Source organism: Sturnira hondurensis, unplaced genomic scaffold (assembly GCF_014824575.4).
Source record: "Sturnira hondurensis isolate 20B ecotype Veracruz unplaced genomic scaffold, ASM1482457v3 Scaffold0002638, whole genome shotgun sequence".
NCBI lineage: Eukaryota > Metazoa > Chordata > Mammalia > Chiroptera > Phyllostomidae > Sturnira > Sturnira hondurensis.
Window position 1 is genome coordinate 4,567,890 of NW_028075269.1, and position 17,148 is coordinate 4,585,037.

A 17,148-nucleotide genomic window follows, 5' to 3' on the forward strand; every position below is an offset into this window, starting at 1 on the left:
AGAGATATTTTTTTTAAAGAGATTAAGTCCATAGTTCTCAGCACTGACTGGATGTTAGACTCATTTGGGATACTTGTTTAAAAAATCATGACCTTGGGACTCATCCTAGACCTATTAAATCAAATTATTTGTGATAGAACTCAAGTCATTAGTATTTTTTAAAAGCTTCCCAGATTTTTGAGACCAACTGACAATCAAATCTTCCTTCAAATCCCCACCCTCCTACCTCAGACAGGGCACAGGGCATTTCTACTTTGGTTTCAATTGTCTTAACCTGCAATCTGCAGGCTGTGCATTTAAATAAATCCTGACAATCTGAAATAGTTTTTGGAGAAAAGAGTTTTGTTTCAAACAGTATATATTTATTTGCAAGTGCCGTCTCTCTTATCACTTGCCTTAGGATCTCTCCCTGTTAAAATGCGTGTTATAGATGCCAGATCCATTTACAATGCAAATCTCTCAGGCTGGGTCCAGGGACACTGAGGACCAGCTTTGCGGTTACCCAGGGGTGCGAACGTCTGGGGCCTATTTCTTCCTGCTCATTTCTGTGATCCTCCAGTTTTGAATTAAAGGGGAGATGGACAGACTGTAGATTAGAGAAATACTCTTTTCAGGATGGAAACTCAAAAACAAGTGAAACAAAATACATATTCTAATGTACAGTTTTTATCTGTAACTTTGTCTATTTATGGGCTGCATAAATTAGTCTGTATAATCTCAAATTTGTCTATCAAAAATCACTTACATATAGATATATTTCCATCTCATCCTGTTATTCTCTTTGGCTGTATTATGTACTGAAGTATGTCAAAATATTTAGAATTGTATTTTTCTACTTTATTTTTCTCCTGCCCCTTTGAAAACTCTAGGACCGAAGGGCTTATTTACTTAACCAAATCCAGGAAAAAGTGGCATAATAATGTATTTTTTAAATCCTGGGTAAAGTTATTGAATCTGGTTACCGGTTAAATACACAGTCACCCGCATGACCTCACTCACCTCTCAGGAAACCATTACTGCCTCCACTTAGTGTCAGGGGCGAGCGAAGGCTCGGCCTTAAGTCTGACTCTGAGCAAAGCGGCTTTGTAATTTTATAGGCACGTCACACTTGTCTCCAACCCAAATATGTGTATTTAAGCTCCTTATTACAACTAGGGTCTTGACATACCTCAGTGTGTGGAGAAAATCCCTGATTGGTACTTCAACTGATTTACCGTCAATAAATGTATGGCTTGTCATTGAAATAGATAACAAATATTTATTATTTCTCTTGTATTATCACAGAAAAAAATAGGAAGCATTTAGATGAGGCTGGTTTGGTAATTTCTCATTTTTCAAAAAAAATAATAACAGAAAATCCAGTCGTTTAAGATAAAGTTCAATGAATCAAAGCTGATGCAGTGTTGAGGATTCCACTTTCCAGATTAGCATTTAAAGCTTCTTGGGTGTCTATGCTGGCCCATATTCTTTATCTTTTCAATAGTGGTGGAAATTATATATTTTATATATACTTTCAGCTTATCTCTATGTAGGCACATCTCAGATAATTTCAAAATCCTGAATAATAGAATGCAATATGAGGTGTGTGTAAACTCTTTAGTCATGGAGTGTTTTTTCTACGTCCAGTAAAAGTAACTTTTACAATAGAATATTTAACCGCCATGTCTTCAGATTTGGCTAATTGTGAATACAGGGTTGTGCCCGTCTGAGAGCTGTGAGGGAATCACATCATGTACCCTCCTGTGCCTTAGTTTCCTCAGTGCTTCTCTGAGAGTGTTGTTGTGACATCAACATTAAAAAATTATTCTTGTCTACAGCGACACCGAGCTGAAGGCCCCCGATCTTGTCTGATCTTGGAAAAGAGAATTCTTATTTTTCATGATATGTGGCTGAGCTTACCTCTTTTCATTTGGTTTTTCAACCTTCAATTTTCTTTGAAAAAAGAAGGGTATTTGTCTATTCCTGAAATCTGTGACATGTATTCAAGCAAGCAAATTTCAACCCATTCTGGAAAAAGGCAAAACAGCCTCCCCCAAGATGTCCTTTTATTTTTATTTTTTCTTTCAGAAGGTTGGGTGATGCAGTCAAGATTTTATTGTGTCATGCTCACATGTGCATGTGTATGTGTAGATAGGCATCCATATGTACACACATGTACATACACATAAATATTTTATATGACATTCACTGTGGATTTTAAAAGACACAGACTTCATGAGATGGGAAGTTCATTATTATACGTGTTGGTGAAAACTTAAAAAATAATTCATATGTTAATAACCCTGACTTTTTTTTATTCTGGTACAGACTTGCTATATGCCCATTTAGCCTCATAGGTTAAGTTGCTGCTGAAAAGTCTCAATCTGGCCTATCAGCGTCCTTTCCTTCATTGTATTGTCTGTAGTTATGTCTGAGTCTCTTGGATTCAAGTAAATGTTTCTTACCCTCCCAGTTAGAATCGCTTTTCCTATTCTCAGTGCTCCAAGCCCGGTATTTATTCCTCATGGCTCTTGGCCATACCTTGAACACAGTGATGGCTCTGTATTCCCTCCTTAAGGGAAATGATTATACTTAGCTCATTGATTTTCTCTACATTAGTGTTCAGAGCAATATGTCTAGAGGATTCATTGGAAATGGCACTTGTATTTCTGTTTTAGTCAGCGTGGGCGACTCTAACAAACACCATAGACAAGAATACTCCACAGACACTCATTTCTCATAGTTCTGGAGGTTGCAAAGCCTGACCAAGACCCAGGTGTGGCAAATTTGGTGTTTGATGAGGGCACTCTTCCCGAAGAGTAGACAGCCAGCTGCTCTCTGGCTGTGTGTTTACACGGTCTTTTTATGCACACATGCATGGAGACCTCTCTGGTTCTTCTTATAAGGACACTTCTTCTTCATAAGGACACTAATCCTGCTACGAAAGCCTCTTTATTGGGACTTAATCTAAGCCTAGTTTTCCAGAAGGTTCCGTTTCCTAATACCATCACATTGGATAACCCAACAGGGCTTTAGCGTGTGCATTTTGGAGGACACATTTAATTCTCAGCTATGTCTCTTACCTTCCTGGACATTGTCCTTATTTAGGAGTTTAAAAAATCTTATTGTTGAGTGTTCATTAAGTACTTAGTATTCAAATAAATCATTTTTTCCATCTGTAGTTCTGATCTGTGCTCATCACCAGGGATGTAAATTTAAAATGACACAACCCTGACTTTTTGGGAATTGCCACCTAATTCTCAATAAAGAGAAAACAAGGAAAAAAATGCAAGGGGTGTGTTGTAAATGAGGACTTTTAAAAAAATTGTATTGGGGATTCCTTATTCCAGATAGCTTTGTTTAAATATAAAGACTAAGGAGATAGTTGGAGCCAAATGCACACAAGATGAAATCTTTCTTACATCTTGGTTATGAGATTATACATTAATTATACACAAATTCCTGTTCCCACAGAGAGGTAAAGAGCAAAAGCATGAGCCAGGAGATCTGATTTGCTTTTTGCGTAAAATGACTAATGAGGGTCGAAACAAGCAAACCAGCGATGATCAGTTTCCGTGATCCGTGATAGAGATGAAAGTAGCCTGACCCGTGATGTCGAAAAGGAAACTCGGGCCCAGATACAACTGAGGAATAGAACTGCAATGACCTAGTGGTTAAAGGGGAGGAATAAAGGGAGGGAATAAATAAAACTCTCAGTGGTTACCATCCTTCACCATGTGGGAAAGGCAAGAGGGACTTTTAGGGGAGGCCCCAGATTGCTTTGTTTCTCAGCATACTGATCATTAGCCACTTTTCATAGAATTATATTTCCAATAGGTATGGAGGAATCCTCACACTAAACTGAATGTCAGTGACCATAAGAGTAAATGTCATAAAGAAAGGAGAAAGTCAAAAGACAGCAGAAATGAGAAACAATTCAGATACGCAGTGAAGATTCAAAAAAGGTGAAATTATGTTATGAAAACCCGTCACTTCATCTCCACCCCTGGCAGGCACCCTTCTTCTGTCTTTGTTTTTCTTCCCATGCCAGTCATTGCCCTGGGCTTAGCTGCAGTTTACGTTGGTATGGGTCACGACGGCGGTAAGTATTTAATTGGACAAGGATGATTTGTTCATTTTTTCCCAGTTTGTTGGAAATGCCAAAGTCATTCAAGGACAGTAGGCAACAGTGGTCCTATTTAGGAGGAAAAGGCATCCAAGCGAAAATTGCATTCTGTTTGGCGCCGGGAGGTTTATGAAGCTAGGTGGATTTGTATTTCTTCTCTTCAAAAAACCTGTTACAAAGCAAGTTCCAAGAATTCTCAGAACAGTGCACCTGGAATCTTCATGGACCAGAGAGTCTCATCCTAGGCTACTTTTTAACCATTGGGAGCTTCAGTTACACCTGAATGTCAACACTCGCAATCCTGATACAATACAGCAGAAACGCAGGCTGGCTTTGGGGACTGATTATTCATACCTCCCAGATTATTCTAAATTGTAGCCAAGGCTAAGAATTCGTAAAACCCTCCCTCTGGAAATGGAAAAAGAGTCTAAAAAATAAGCCTGCTTTTCGGCTTCTAGAAGAGATTTCTTAACTGGCCCTAGGTGATCAATTATAGACAGATCTGGTTTTTTACCAGTTGTTTGTCATTAGCTAAGCTATAACATCTTTCTATGGTACAGAAATATGTGTTACATCTTTATATGCCCATGGTTATTGTGAGGATAAAAATGAAGGCGTATATCTGAACATTTTTATAAAATATCAATATAACATTACAGCTAAGAAATTTTATTTGGGTTTCACTTTTGATCCCAGCCGACATGGAATACCCATGGCAATAAAGTTTAAAAATATATATGAATATACATATATACACACATAAATGTTTGTAAACTTAGGAATTCTAAGATATATATTTAGTCTGGTAAATGTAAAAGGAAACTAACAAGACACTGTGCTGCTTTATTTTTGTTACTGGTTTGAAGATTTGTACCCTGGAACAGTCTCAAACCAAATCCTTATAAGTTTATACTTATTTTTTATATTTTATCTTTGGTACATATATAATAAAAATATTACTTATAGAAATTGATTAGTTGGCTATCTCTATGAACTTCTTTTAAAGACATCTATTAGCAACATGAGGATATAATTTATTTAACCTTTTAAAATTAATAACATAGGAACAAAGTATTCTTGGTGGAAATGTTATTGACAGAAGTCTATAATTTCATTATGATATCAAAAATCACTATTAAATATCTTCTTATTTCACAGTAATACTCACCAGGTTTCTTTTTTTATATAATTAAAATTGTATTGATTGTTTTGAGGACTGATACACAGATATTTTCAATTTAGAAACAATTCTTAAGATGTTAAGATTTGTACCCTGGAATAGTCTGAAACCAAATCCTTATAAGTTTACACCTATTTTTTAATCTTTTATCTTTGATACATATATAATAAAAATATTACTTATTTTTGTTAACATCTACTGAAAATTAGAAAAGATATTTACTTATGGTTCTTTTCTAAGTAGTTTTTCTAGTGAACTTCCAACCTAAAATTTATAGGCACATTTTTCTTAGAGGATATCAAGTACCAATATCTTTAAATGTTGATCAATTGATAAATTGTTATATCATAATACCCACTAAGTCATGATTTAATATCACGTACACTGCATGTGCAAATTTTCAGTCTCTCACCGACCAGAACACAGTGTCTAGGCAAAGTGGACTACCACTACCACAGATGCCACAGACCGCACAGAATTCTGGGAGGAGAGCCGGAGCGAAGCAGTGCTTTCCTTTAGGAAATCATTCTAGTAAACAAAAAGCTTGGGAGTTGAAGTTACTTGAAGTCTAAGACATATTAAACGCATGACTGTGACTCCAAATTCCCATTGCATGCTGTGTGTTCTAAGACATAAACACTACTTCCCCACCTATGGAATATTAAGCTGACACCCAGGATAGAAACGTCCATATTCACAAGCCCACTATTTTCCAGTTATAACATCAACCACAACAACAACCAACAAACAAGTTGACCTCTTAAAAAAAGCTTTTACCTAAAAGTGGTATGAGGTGAGATTCTCTTCCTCTTAACAGTTTTTCTTGAGCTACTAAAAAACTTGTATTTACTAAATAGTTGCTAAGAATATTTCTCTGGGTTGTGGAGGGGAGGGCAGACAAGGACCATGGACAAGAGATGGTCTGTGGTATTAATTAGACGGCTTCTTCCTGGCCTTGTTCTGCACAGGCAGGGCTCACCTGGATGTTAGTTACTCCATTTTCTGCAGGTAAATCTTCCTTAATGTCTTGGTTAACCAGCTGGCCTCTTTCTTCCAAAGAGATCCAATGAAATGACGTATTGCTTCAAACAAAATGTAGTGAAATTAAAGTACATATTTCACTAAAAGGTGATACAGACTGAATTAAAAATAAATTAAAAAGGCTAGTAAATTCATGTATATTCAAGCAAATCTGAATTTATAAATAAAATGCATTAGGGATTACAATCACCTGGAAACTTAAATGTTGCCACCGGTGGTCCCTTGGTATTAAAGGATATGAATAACAGGGAGGTTCCATGGATGCTTATGCCCAGAGACACAAGGCAGCGTTTCCTGGCTTCTTCCTATATATTTGGCATTTGTAAAATCAACACTTGCCTTATTTTCATGGATTAGAAATCCAATTCCCCATTAATATTATATTTAGGGGCCTTCCATAAGTGCCTGTCTTCTTTGCTGAGCACTTCGGAAATCCTGATGGATTTTTCCGTGTGTCTTACTTAGGAAAAGATAATGTCCTCCTATTCCCTATAATCCTATGAGTCCTTCACCTGAATAATGATAGCATTTCATCTAACTGATTTAAAACCCATTCCCTTCTCCCCACTCCCACATACAGCCATTCTTTACAACTGGGAAGGCATTCTCATATCCCTGAAGTATCAGTGTTCCCTTCCACCTCCCCCCTCGCTGATACTGGTAAAGACCCAGCAATGGCCCGGTAGGGTCCCACATTGCATTGCGCTGCTACTGAGAAGGTCGGGAGCATGGCCTTGGTCTTGTTGAACTCCTAATTGACCCATATTAAAAACAGACCTTCTCTGTGTTCTCTATATGCTTACTATTTTATTAGCACAAAATAGATACAATGTTTTAATTTTCAACCTTAAAATGTTGTGAAATACATTTAATAATGCTATGCCTGATTTTCTAATTGTGTTTTCTTTTTAATTTTAGCTCTTTGTTAATGCTTTGAGATTAAACTAATATTTTAAACATGTATATATATGGTGACTTCTTTGTCATATTTACATCCTCATATACATAAGGCCATTTATAACAATGGCCATTTATAACATTAACTACTCTAAAATTGTATTAGTTCTTTTTATTATGAGACTAATGCTTATTTGTTATGAACAATTTTAGAAACTAATGTTAATAGCAATACTAGCAATATTAACTGGTATGTATTGACTTGTACTATACTCATATGAACTCACAAAACTCTAGAAGGAAGAAATATTATCTTCATTTTTAAAACTAAATCTCTTGAAATAATTTTAAACTATACACACACACACACACACACACACACATATATATATATACCGCCCCCACATATATATTTACACACAGAGTAAGAGAGTTCCTTTACGCCCTTCACTCAGCTTCCTTTAATGTTCAGATCTTACACAACCATGGTGTATTTATTAAAACTAAAAATTAGCATTGGTATTATTCTGCTACCAAACTATAGAGCTTATTTGGGTTTTACCAGTTTTGCTACTAATGTCCTTTTCCCATTTCAGCATCCAACTCAGGCTACTACATTGTATTTAGTCATCAAGTCTCTTTGGTCTCCACCGGTCTGTGACAGTTTTGCATCTTTTTATCCTTTTCATGACCTTGACTCTTTTGAAGAGTTATAGTCAGATATCTTGTGAATATCCCCCAAGGTAGGACAGTCTAATGGGTTTTATGCTTGGACTAGGGTTATACATTTTGTAAATAATACCACAGAATTGTGGTGCTCTTATCATCATTTCAAGGATATATGGCATAACTGGTGATGTTAATTAAACCCTCATCACTTGGTTGAAATGATGTCCGCCAGATTTCTCCACAAACTTTGTATTTCCTTTTCCACACTGTAATCTTTAGAAATGAGTCACTAAGTTCAACCTACACTCAAGGGAAGGGCATTTAAACTTTACCTAATGAAAGGGAGTGTCTGTATATATTACTTAGAATTTTTCTGTCAGAAATATTTGTCTTTTCTCCCCCATTCATTCATTGATTTAATATTTTATTTATATCAGCATGAACTTATAGATATTTATTTTAGACTTTAGGTTATAACCCAATACTATCATCATTTATTTATTTTCCCCTTTTAAATCTATTTTACTTTTCGGTGCAGTTTTATGTCCATGGTAAAATAGAGCAGAAAGTACAGAGAGTTCTCGTATACCCTCTACACACCCTCTGCACTGCCTTCGAAGCCTCCATCCCTCTCCAGCGTGGCAGATTTGTTACAACCGATGACCTGCATTGACACCTCATTTCACCCAAAGTTCCTAGTTCACGTTAAGGTTCACTCTTGGTCTTGTAAATTTTGTGTGCTCTGACAACTGTATAATGACATGCGTCCACCACAACAGAGAATTTATCCGCATTATTCATGAGTACACTGAAGCACAGAGATGGTTAAATTATCCACAAAAGATGACACAATTAGCTAGCATGTTATGATTCATATCATGCATTTCATTGAAACAAAAACATTTTATTTGAATTATTTCATATATATTTTTTCCTTATTGATTTACACTGTGAATGTTTTGTGTATTTCCTTATTTCTGAATGTCTTTCATTTCTCCATCTTAAAAGTATTCGTGTAACATGTAAATAAACATCTGGCCCGTGGTCCATCCACCATCTGTAATAGTGCAATCTGGAAAGCTATGTCCTGGTAGTTCCTGCCTGTGGCCCCATTCCTTTCTCACTCATCCCTTCCACTCAACAGCTTTCAACAGTGCCTTACACTGATGCAGTGGGTGATGAATGATTGCCTAATGAATGATCACCCTCTGAGTTTTGCACCTAACATTTTGTCAGGCCGATCTTTGAAACTGACATTATGAAGGCTTGACTTCTGAGGTTTCTTGAGGCCACCCACTATCAGAAACAGAAATGTGAGCAGAATGGCTTGTTGTTTTGACTTAGTGTCACTTACTTTACTTTCTTAAAAATGACCTGATAGTTTCACATTCTGGAGTGTGCTTTTGTAGAATATTATTTAAAGTCTCATAACATTTGGAGGTGGGGTGGGTTTATAGGTCCCACCTGTGTTAACACCATCTGTGAATTGCAGCAAGCAGGTGATCAAGGTTTCAGAGCCTTCTGAAAACCCAGTGTGTTTTCTGAAATATAAGTGCTGCGTGTGAAAGTGGGAATTGTCCCGCAGCAACCTTACTCTCTTGGGCAAAAATAAATGGGGAACAATAATAAAAGACTTTTATTTTTAGAAAATTATTTAGTCTAATACAACACATTTTGTCTAATATGACTTAGAGTCATATTCTGAGAATTTTTAAAATGAAATATCTAAGATTCAACATCTTTCTTTTTTTTATATATTTTATTGATTAGGCCATTATAGTTGCCCCATCTTCCTCCCTTCATTCCCCTGCATCCTGCACACCCTCTCCCCCACCATTCCCCTCCTTTAGTTTATGTCCATGTGTCACAAGTTCTTTAGATTCTATATTTCCCATACTATTCTTGCCCTTTCCCCTATTTTCTACCTACCGTCTATGCTACTTATTCTCTGTACCTTCTCCCCTCTTCTCCTCCTCCCACTCCCCTGTTGCTAATCCTCCATGTGATCTCCATTTCTGTGGTTCTGTTCCTCTTCTAGTTTGCTTAATTTGCTTTTGTTTTAGGTGTGGTTGTTAAGAACTGTGAGTTTGCTGTCCTTTCACTGTTTATATTTTTTATCTTCTTTTTCTTAGATAAGTTCCTTTAACATTTCATATAATAAGGGCTTAGTGATGATGAACTCCTTGAACTTATCCTTATCTGAGAAGCACTTTATCTGCCCTTCTATTCTAAATGAAAGCTTTTCTGGATAGAGCAATCTTAGATGTAGGTCCTTGCATTTCATGACTTGGAATATTTCTTCCCAGTCCCTTCTTGCCTGTAAGGTCTCTTTTGAGAAATCAGCTGACAGTCTGATGGAAACTCCTTTGTAGGTGACTGTCCCCTTATCTCTTGCTGCTTCTAGAATTCTCTCCTTCATTTTAATCTTGGGTAATGTAATTATGATGTACCTCAGTGTGTTCCTTCTTGGGTCCAAATTCTTTGGGACTCTCTGAGCTTCCTGGATTTCCTGGAAGTCTATTTCCTTTGCCAGACTGGGGAAGTTCTCTTTTATTATTTGTTCAAATAAGTTTTCCATTCGTGGCTGTTTCTTTTCCCCTTCTGGTACCCCTATAAATCAGATGTTGGAACGTTTAAAGATGTCCTGGAGGTTCCTAAGCCTCTCCTCATTTTTTTGAATTCTTGTTTCTTTATTCTTTTCTGGTTGGATGTTTCGTTCTTCCTTCCAGTCCACCCCTTGATTTGAGTCCCCGTTTCCTTTCCATCATTATTGGTTTCCTGTGCATTTCCATTCATTTTACTTAGTTTAGCCTTCATTTGTTCATCTAATTTGTGATTCAAATCAAACAATTCTGTGAGCATCCTGATTACCAGTATCTTGAACTGTGCATCTGATAGATTGGCTATCTCTTGGTCACCTAGAAGTATTGGCTCTGGGGCTTTGAGCTGTTCTTCTTCTTGAGCCATAATGTTTTGGTCTGCCTGCACCTGTTACGTATGAGGGGCGGAGCCTTAGGTGTTCACCAGGGCAGGGGGACCCAGTTGCTGGGTTGTGGCACTATGTGGGGGTGGGGTCAGAGAGGGGCAATGGAGCTTGTTCCATGCTGTCTCTCAGATTTTGGTCCCCTCCGCTGCTTCCTGCAAGCAAACTGGGCCCTTCTCATGCCGGTTCCTGGATGTGTGGGCTTGTGCACCCTCCAACAAACTCTCTGTGGGCCTGGGAGCTTCTCCCGGCACCTTGACCCCCAAAAGTTTTTTCAAATGGTGCTTTTAGGCTTTAATTCCTGGCGCTGGGGCCCCTATTTGTGTGGTCTGTCTCACTGCTCACTCCTTGGCCTGGTTTATCTGAGTGTGAATGTGTGATCGAGGTCAGCCAGCCACCTTACGCCCTCACTGGGTCTGCCTGTTGCCACCCCAAGCCTGGGATCTGCCAACTGCTGCCCGCACACCTGGGTGGGTCCAGCTGCTTTTTCCTACACAACCCCACTCCGCCAGCCACTGCATCCCTCTTACCAGTCTGGCTGAATGGTTCGTTGTTGTCAGACTTCTGTACAGTTCAATTTTCTGTCTGTTTTGGTTGCATTTTTGTTACTAAAACTTTGTTGTCTTTAAACTTGGTTGTACAAGGAGGCACAGTGTTTCCACCTATGCCTTCATCTTGGCCAGAAGTCTTTCACTGGTGATTTCCTCATACAGTATGATCATTCATTTCCCCATTTATAATTAACCATTTTTCCTTCAGAGAAGACAACTACACGCAGACTATTTTTAAACACTCTATTTTCTGAAGTTGAATATGTGTTTTTTAGAATAAAACTTCATTCTTCTTGATTTGAAGAGTTGTTTTTGCAGCACTATGAATCCTTTTAAGTGTCATTAATTGCATCTTTCTTTTTTCCTGTTGTTGGTGTGTATGCCAATACATTGAATCTGCTACTATCCAATGCTTTATTTTTATTAGAAATGCAATTTAAAAATAATTAATAATATATTAGATTTGTATGAAACCACAAAAGACCCTGAATAACCAAAACAACTCTGAGAAAAAAAATAATAATCCTGGAGGTATCACTCTCCCTGACTTCAAATTATACTACAAAATGACAATAATCAACACAGCATGGTATTGGCATAGAAACATACACACGGGCTAATTGAACAGGACTGAGAGCCAGAAATAAACCCATGTCTATATTGGCCAATGACTTTTGATGAAGGACACAAAAACATACAATGAAGAAAAGAAAGCTTCAATAAATGGTGCTGGGAGAATTGAATTTTTTTCAAGCTGCATGCAAAAGAGTTAAACTAGACTCCTGTTTTCTCCAGATAAAATAACTGACTGAAAATGGATCAAATGTCTAAATATAACACCTTAAACAATAAATTACATTAGAGAAAACATAGATGCTAAACTTATAGACCTTTGTCTCACAGAGGATTTTATGAATTTGACCTCAAAAGCAAAGGAAGTAACAACAAAACTGAACGAATGGGACCAAATCACATGAAAAGTTTCTGCACAGCAAAAGAAACCAATAAAAAAGGCAACCAAACATTGGGGGAAGCACTTGCAAGCAATGGCTCTAACAAGGCATTAATATCCAAAATAATAGAGAACTCATATAACTCAACATCAAACAAACAATTCAATTTAAAAAAATGGTCAGAGTCCTGAATAGTTTTTCCCAAGAAGACACACAAATGACTAACAACACATATGAAAAAATGCCCAACTTCACTATCTATTAGAGAAATGCAGATAAAACTATAATGAGGTACTACCTCACACTTACTCAAATGGATATAATCAATAAGACAAGTATTAAAAAGTGTTGGAAAAGGTGTGGAATAAAAGGAAGCTTCATTCACCCCTCATTGAAATGTAAACTGGAACAGCCACTACAAAAAACAGTATAGAGTTTCATCAGAAGATTAAGAATAGTTACCATATAACCCAACAACACCTCTTCTGGATATCTACCTAGGGAATTTGAAAAGATTCATTCCCAAAGACATATATACCCCAGGTATTTGTTCATTATTCATGGTGGCCAAGACATGGAAAGCAACTGAAATATCCTTTGACACATGATTGAATAAAGAAGGTGTGGTACATATGTGCAGTGGACTACTACTCAGCCATAAGAAAAGATGTAATACTGCCATTCATGCTAACGTGGGTGAATTTTGAGAATATTATGTAAAGTGAAATTAAAAAGTCAATAACCATATTTCACTTAAATGTGGGTTATAAAACTGAAAATAACAAATGAATAAATAAGACAAGCAAATGATCAACAAACAATAGTACGGTGGTTACTGGGGAGAAGGGGGTGAGGAGAAAGTACAGGGTAAAGGAGATCAAATATATGGTGATGAAAGAACATGTGACTTTGGGTGGTTGGCACACAACGCCATATACAGATGATGTGCACTTGAAACCTGTATAGTTTTATTAACCAATGCCACCTCAATAAATTTAACTAAAAATGCATTATGATTTTCTCTTATATGTATGAGTCATTTATACATGTCTTTTTAGTTTAGAAATATATCATGGACTTTATTTGGTTACATGGCAAAGGGGAACTAAAGCTGCAGATAGAAATGAAGTTGTCAAGTAGTTGACATTAACCAGGATTATATCAACGAGCTCCTAGTGAAGACAAGAGACCTTAAAAAAGACAAAGGGAATTGTTACTATGGAAGGCACATAAAGATACAACGTTGCTGAGTTTGAACATAGAAATTATGGGCTGAAAGCAGTGAGTGGGCTCTGGCAGGTGGAAAACCAAGGATTGGATCTTCTCTAGAGCCTCCAGAAAGGAATACGGTCCTGCAAAACCTTGATTTCAACCATTGAGGCTGTGTCAAACATCCGACCAATATAACTTCAAGATACTAAATTACATTGTTTTATGCTACTAAGTGTGTTGTAATTTATTACAGCAGCAGGAGGAAACTAGTATACCGGTATTGCACCTGTATTAGTAACACAGCTTTGGACAAATAATTTAATGACCGAGTTTCAATTTTGTTTTCTGCAAAAATGAAGACTCAAATACACCTATTTTCTTCTTCATATTTTATCATTTCTGACATAAAGATATATCATGAAATTGGTGTATAGCTTTACCTCCTCTCTTGGACATGTTGTTAAACGTTGCTGCATCTTTTTCCACTCCCTTAGAACTACGAACATACTATTTACACCTGCCTCAATCTTCCTGAAGTGTTTCTGAAGGGAGGTGCGATTGAGCTGTGCCCAGTGGCCTCAGGAGGACTCATTATTCAGTCAGGGAAGAAAGCAAATTGGGATAGAAAGAGCAAATTGAACAAAAGCACACAGAGAGGATGGCATATTATTTGTTCAGAAAACACTGAATTCTCTGTGGTCGCTGCAAAGAGAAGTCCTAAACAACAAATTAAAAAAAATATTGGGGTGGTGATTATTTTTACTACTTATCGCAATTTCTGCTCACATTAGACGAAAGGGAGATCTGGGCAAAATCCGAGATTTGCTCATGTTAAGAATCTAGCCAGCTATGTAGTTTCTAGGGAATGATTTGTTACCTCTAATTTTAACATAACTCTATTATATAGAACCCATGAGAAGGCTTGTTTTCCTTCTGAGCAACCATCTAACTTTGGCAAGCAATCTGAGACTGAAGTACTGGCCAAAAAAAAAAAAAAAAAAAAAAACAGCCAAACAAACAAACAGGATTCCAGGAGCTTCTCAGCTTTGAAGTTAAACCTGTTAGTCTGTAAATGCCATCAGTGTGGAAACCAGAGGTAACCCAGGACAAATGGTGCGCTCGTTTTCTGCTGAAGCAAAACAGAAGGGTTTAGTAGAATTAGGAAAACAAAACTAAAAGGGCCCTAATTCAACTTTAAAGATTGTGCTGTGGTTTAAATGTTCTTGACTGCAGGTATCAGAGCAGACGAAAACAGGGATCCTGCAAAATTGTAGTCATTGTCTAAGTCCCTTATTTATTTATGGGCTAACCCACAATCAGAATCCTTGTTTCTTCACCTCCAAATATATTATTTTTCCCCAAAGTCAGTTCCAATTCTGTGTTAATTCATCAGACGCAATAAGCCTTCTTTCCATAAGGAGCCATCTCACTAAAAGTAAGGGCCTGTATAAAGGATGAGACGATTATATTTGCAGTTGAATTTAGCCAAAAGACCAAGAAGCAATACATGCATTTATGTTTAAATGTGAGCATTTCTTAAATTAGATACCATATTTTTGTATTTAGAGTAGTTTAACTTTCCACGTTTTATTGCTCAGACTGGTGAAGTGATGAATAATTTCTTTAGTTGTTAAAAGTAATTAATATATGAAATTTGTTCCAGAAGAAAAATTGAGATAACTTCGGTATTGCAGTAGAAATTTGCAAACCAGGCATCCAGGTATTTCCATAGATGAGAACAGGGGTCACCGCAGCCAACTTCTGGAGAAAGGAATCTGCCTCGTCACACTTTCCCTTGCTGTTTGTGAACATAATAGTTACTGAAGCTCCTTTTAGATGGATAGATGGACAGATAAAAAAGCTTTTATTCTGGACGTATTCCTTGCCTCACCCTCACCATCAAAATCTGGGAGCATTTACATAAACACACAATATTTGAATGAGAAATGTAATAATCAAACGTTAAAATGTATCAATATGCTACATAGTTATGTTTAGGAAGATATAAAAAACTACCCTAAAAAGTAATCATTGATGAGCCTGGTATTATTCTGTTGAGCTTCCCAAGCGATTATGTTTCCCTCCTGCCTGTTTTCATGGTACACTGTTATCGCCACCTTAATGCTGTGCTGTCTGTTTGAGTTTATTGATTTGACTCCTTGTTTCACCCAAGTTTATGTGATTACATGCAACCAACACTGGCCTTTAGTAAATTAAATACGCAGTGTTTTTTGTTACAATAAAAAGAGCTCATAATATCCAGGAGAAGACGGAAGAAATAAGCGTGGGAGTGAGCAGAAATAGAGGCTGCTTCAGCAGACCCAGATGCATGTACCATAACAAGGGCCTTACTCTAGGAACAACTTGGACAGGACACCAGACCAGAATCAAAGTGCCTATCTTTTTGTAGCCTCTTCTTAATCTAGTCCATATTAAACTTCAAGAATAGGTGTTTGGATGATTTAACGTGGGTCATATGCTATATTTTGGATAAACCGGGGAACTTGATACATAAAACAATACTTAGGATATAACATACTGTGGGAGAGACAGAGTCCTTCAGAATAAAATAAGGAAGGTAAAAGGAATAATGGCCACGAATGACGGACAAATCAGAGCTCTCTGCGATAAAGAACTATGTATTTAGTATTTGACTCATATTGCTGAAAGTCTTTCACACACCTCAGCTTAGAAAGATTTATGTGACCACAAATACGTCTACTTCTTTTCGTTCAGTACTACTGATCCTTAATTCTTATGCTTTCTAGCTTAAGACATATATCTAAAATAAATGATGAAAAAACGAACAAAACTTATTCGAATACTTACTAGCTTCAAAGAATACCATGATGGATGAGGCACAATTCCTTTTCTTCAGGAGTTCCCAGCCCTGGTGGAAAGTCAGACATTTAAACCAATGGTGAATGTGATATGAGTGACCATGAAGGCTATCACCAAGAATGTGTTTTCCACAATATGATGTATATAACCTAAAGTCCAAAGCCATCAAATCTTTAAACTCTAATATACACTTTTTGAAAACCTTTTCTAAGAAATATTGATTAAACCTGTAAGGGATAGATATATCCTGAGATTTATCCTTAGGTATATAAAGTATATATGTCATATACTTTGTCCAAAAACAGAATAAAAATGACATGGACACTATAATTTGTGACTATTTAGAATATTAATGTATGCCAATATGGTCAAGGACTAGAAGATAACATTGAGGAAAAGTTATATCTAGAATAATAGATGAGTTTTATTTTATTTTATTTTTTAAATATTTTATTTATTTATTTTTAGACAGAGGGGAAGAGAGGGAGAAAAAGAGGGAGAGAAACATCAATGTGTGGTTACACTTGTGTGGACCCACAGGGAACCTGGCCAGCAATCCAGGCAACCCAGACTGAGAATCGAACCAGTGACCTTTGGTTCATAGGCTGGCACTCAGATACACTGAGCCACAGAAGCCAGGACTGGATGAGTTTTATATATCAATTTCCTTTAATGTTGTTATACATTCAATTAAATTTACAAGTGTGTTGGGATAA

At 36.9% G+C, this 17,148-nt stretch overlaps 1 protein-coding gene across 3 annotated transcripts in view; it reads left to right on the forward strand.

Moving 5' to 3' along the window:
* The window catches only part of LUZP2 (leucine zipper protein 2), a 382,927-nt gene that overhangs the window by 350,401 nt on the left and 15,378 nt on the right, over positions 1–17,148 (forward strand). The gene's annotated exons all lie outside the window — the stretch shown is intronic.